Source organism: Lygodium microphyllum, chromosome 2 (assembly GCF_053477565.2).
Source record: "Lygodium microphyllum isolate KBCC chromosome 2, Lygodium_microphyllum_v1.1.10, whole genome shotgun sequence".
Taxonomy (NCBI): Eukaryota; Viridiplantae; Streptophyta; class Polypodiopsida; order Schizaeales; family Lygodiaceae; genus Lygodium; species Lygodium microphyllum.
In genome coordinates, this window is record NC_141136.1 from 178336697 (window position 1) to 178341355 (window position 4659).

A 4659-nucleotide genomic window follows, 5' to 3' on the forward strand; every position below is an offset into this window, starting at 1 on the left:
TTAATTGTGCTTTTGAATGTTGTCCGACTTTTGAATTTTGAAAATAATTTACATACACTATTAAACCTACTCCAATCATATGTGCATGCCTATAAACTATTCTATATTAGCATTTTAAAAAATGAAGGAATTGTTGGTTGTGGAATTCTGCAACTAGTAGCTCCTTGGTCTTTTTGCTTTAGGCATTATCATCAACATTAAACAGAAAACTCAAAATCATCCAAATCTTGTAAATGAAGTTCTTAAAATATATATTGATAAGATTATCAACTATTTGATCCTAGTTTAGAATTCATTTACAAAATAATTTATACAAGGTAAATGGATTTAAAACCCTAAAACTAAATAAGAGGCTCGGCAAAACACAATATTAGTGAGTTTGGGAATCTCTCAATTCCCATTTTTTGAATACTAAAAAGGTGGCACTCGGATAACATACCCATAAGTTTCTCAAAACCATATGATGTGCCTATCATTGGGAAGCGCTTGAAAAATGGAATCTATTGAGCTATAGAGCACTCGATTTGGAGTTATAGTGTTCAAGTTATGACAAATCCAAAGATTTGACCATGTGTCCCAAACTTATGGAAATTTTCCATATTCCCCAATATGGTGTTGCAAGGTTTATTATGCTTACCTTAGAAAAAAAAAGATATGATAAATTCTAAAGGTTCATGATAAATTTACAATTATTTTTTACCTACATGCACAACATGCAGGATTTAGATGGAGCTCTTATCCTTTTAAGAGCTTCAATGCTCATGGATTCAACTACCTTTATTTCCATTCCATGAGCAATTGTAAATGAGTGAAACCAAAGAATGAGCAACTATATGGCCAAACACATGAACAAAATTATCCTACATTTGTAATCAACTCAATGTCTAGTCTTGGATAGAACTATCAATGATCATTGTAACACCATTGCTTCTGTAATAGTCTTGGATAGAATTATCAATGACCACTATAACACCATTGCTTCTATAAGTGAGTGTTACTTAACACCAAAAAAAAAACCCAAAAGTTAGCCAAATGCTTGTAACAACCTTGCAAGTCTAACATACTGCTCAAGTCAAAAGTATATATTTAGCAACACATGCCTCTTTGGCTAGATATAAAATGTTCTTGAGACATTTATTGTGTTATAAGATCTGAGATACACGCTCGACCTTCTTATATACTTCAAAGATATATGGTGAATATTTTGTTGGCGTAGAGAGAGAACAGATAAGAGAAAAGAAAGATATATATATATAGAGAGAGAGAGAGAGAGAGAGATCGACAACACACTAGGGACTGGAAGATGGGCCAGTCCCCCCCTTGTGGAGTTATATTATTGACAAGGAGCAAGCTCCTCCGTTACACACAAACCAGTTCTTAACTTATAGATCTTGGGAACAAGATCACGGTTCCTTGCACGGTATACAACTAGCTAACACTTGCACAACTTGGAAGATCCTTCTTGAGTCTCTCCTTCTCATCTACACAATATGTGTAGGGATCTCCTCTTGGATCTTAATTTCAAAAGAGCTTCCGCAGCACTTGCACCTTCTCTCCTACACAATATGTGTAGGGGTATCCTCTTGGAACATGATTTCACCAGAGCTTCCACAACACTTTGTGAGACTCGAACTGCCTTCTCTCCTCCTCTTGCATGCGTGCAAAGTGATGCTTCCTTCACCTCCCCCACACCCAAGGAGAGCCTCCCCTTTTATAGGCTCCAAGAGCTTCTCTTCTTGGAGAGAGACTTGAGTGCCAAGATTGGAAAGATTAATCTTCATGCAAGATGTGGCTATTCTAGGACCTACTATGAGCACCAATTTCAGAATATCTCTTCGTGCATTGCTCGGATGTAAAAACGTCCAACATAAAAGTTGTAGATCTCATCGTTTCCAATAACCCACGTGAGCCATTTTTAGAGATCGGATTTTTATCACGAGATATTTAAAAAATGGATTCACTATGTCTATTTTAAGAAAAGTAGCTTTTTAAACTATATTCTTAACTTATGGTCCATGCAACCACCATGAGCCATAGATAAGGAAGTTCATTAGATTGCCTTGGGCCTTAATCTTAAGATTGACTTCCACACAAAAGCTTGTGTCATTTCCAGAGGATGACTTCCAAAGGATCACATCTCTCGTCTTTCTTAGTAAGAGAATTAACTCTCTTGTCTTTCTTAATGAAAGAAAACTTGACCTTAAACCTTGACTTGTAAGGGAGAGTATGACCCCAAACGAATGCAATGCTCATTACACACAAGCAAACATTCCTAGTGTCCCTCGATGCACATATAAATACATGTACATAATGCTAATGCACTTCCTCTTCCTAGAACTCAATCCATATTCATTTATTTGTAACTCCTTGATTCTTGTGTACTTTCTTACACTTGGCAGACACTTCCTTTCCCCTTCATAACTTGTATTGCTGCATGTACCAAATATCCCCATCACAGTGCTCTGATCACCCCATTAAGTGATGCAGTAGGAATACTGGTCTCTAAATGGTCTCATGGCCATGCTCGATCATCATCAACACTTAAAGAAAAGTGAGTCATTAGTTTATTGACATAAATTTACTAAATAGAGAATGTGTAATAAGCAATCAATTTAGTGACATATTGAATCCAAAATCTACATTATTATATTAGTTCCACCTTTGTTAAAGTATGATGGTTCATAAAATCATGGCTAACTCCATCTATGTTCAAAACTTGCAAGAAGATGTAGTGCATGTGCTTTTAGGGTAGATACAATGCATGTTTTACTTCCCTCTTTTGAAAAATTTGGAGAATAGCAACTTCAAAACTCAGATAATGTCACTAAAAAACGCACTCTTGCTGCCCAAGATTCCTCTTTTCTCAAGTGAAACATTTGAGACTCATTGCAAAACTTGACAATTTTCTTCCCCCATGATAGAGGCAATAATGGAGTGTGCTTTCTCACAACTTCTTCCCTCATAATAGAGCATCCTTTCTCTATATTGTCTCTAAACTCCTCAGTGAGTTTAGAATGCCAATGAACAATCTTTTCACTTTGATACTTAGGCTTGAAAGAATTTATTCCTCTCAGAGAAAGGTATGCCCCCATTCAAGCAAGTGGGTTTATAGAAAACACCATATTTGTCTCCAACAAGGGCCCCAACCTCTCCTATTCTTCAATCTCTCCCCATGATAGCTTGTACCCTCAACAATTAGGCCATACGCTAGAGGAGCTGGCATGGTAGTGCGATCATAGAATTAGTGTCTACACTCTGAGAATGTGAAATAAAAGAACCACAAAACCATATGAATACCTCACGAACATCCCCAGGGCACTTACAAATCTAGGCTGGGTACTCCAACCCCAAAAACAAGGTGCAGGTATCCCACTTTGTAGTAGAACACCTTGGGGATTAATGAATGCACCACAAATTTGCACCTTTCATGTAGTAGTACATGGCCACATTGGCCAAGTGAAGATCATGGCCATGTCTTCCATCTTTGCCAAGCTCGTGATCATATTGGTGGTGAGAGAAAAGCACATTGTCTCAATGGATCAAATAGAAACTCTATAACTAACACAATGTGGTACAAAGAGGGTACAAATGAGCAACAAGTGTAACGTTCAAAGAGCATGTCCCTTGTATTAAAGCCAAGCAAACCAGAAAGTCATATCTACCATCATGGAAAATAGATAGCCATATTGGAAAGGAAAGCACATCACCAAATTCATGACTATATTGGTCATGGAAGAGCACATGGACAAAACAAAACCACCAAGCCAAAGCGCATAGCCATCATGTTAAAAATCTAAATTGCATTGCCTAAATTATGTGGCTATAGAAAAAGAATGGAATGACATTGCCACATTTATGATGATATACATGTCACCTTTGAAAATAGCACTAAACTTGTAAACTTCACATCTCAAAATAGTAGGCAAACTATTCTAGCTAGGTCTATATGGAAGCTTATAGTGTGATAGATGCAAAGTTACTTCAAGGTTCACTATGAGGTGATGCAAAAATAACAAGAAGGATACACTTAAAATAACCCTACAAGGATGGAAGTACATTACTTTTATAAAGAACTAGTGCTCCAAAATGAAGAAAGAATCATTGGATATTCTCATCACTCCCAACAAAAATTAACCAATTCTATTATCTTTGATTAGGTTTTGAATTTTCATAGAAATGTATCGAATGAAAGTGCATAAGATTCTTGTGAATCTCAAATGTAGATGAAAGAATTTAAAAAATGTAGAGACTCTTGCAAAATCTTAATGGAACATTGAAAGTCCATTGTAATAAGAGAAAAGAGGAACTGAACCCTCTACAAAGTACCATGTATGTTGTCACAATATCCACAAGTGGACTCTTTTGTCAATCATGCTCCCTAAAAGTCTATGACATGCAATGAAATTTGTAAGCAAAATCCTATTGCTTACTATAGTACATCTATCAACCACCAATTTGTCACTTCTTATTGCACATATCCTCACCATTGTGAGACATCTTACAACTCCTCCAACTTCCACTAAAACTCCTCCAAGCTTTATAATTTCAATAATGACATCACTCCCTGTATATTCCAATCTTTAAATGTTATACCCTTGTTCATCATCTTCATTCATCTCTTGAGTAACTATCCTGACCTTAACTGTTGGGGGTAAAGGC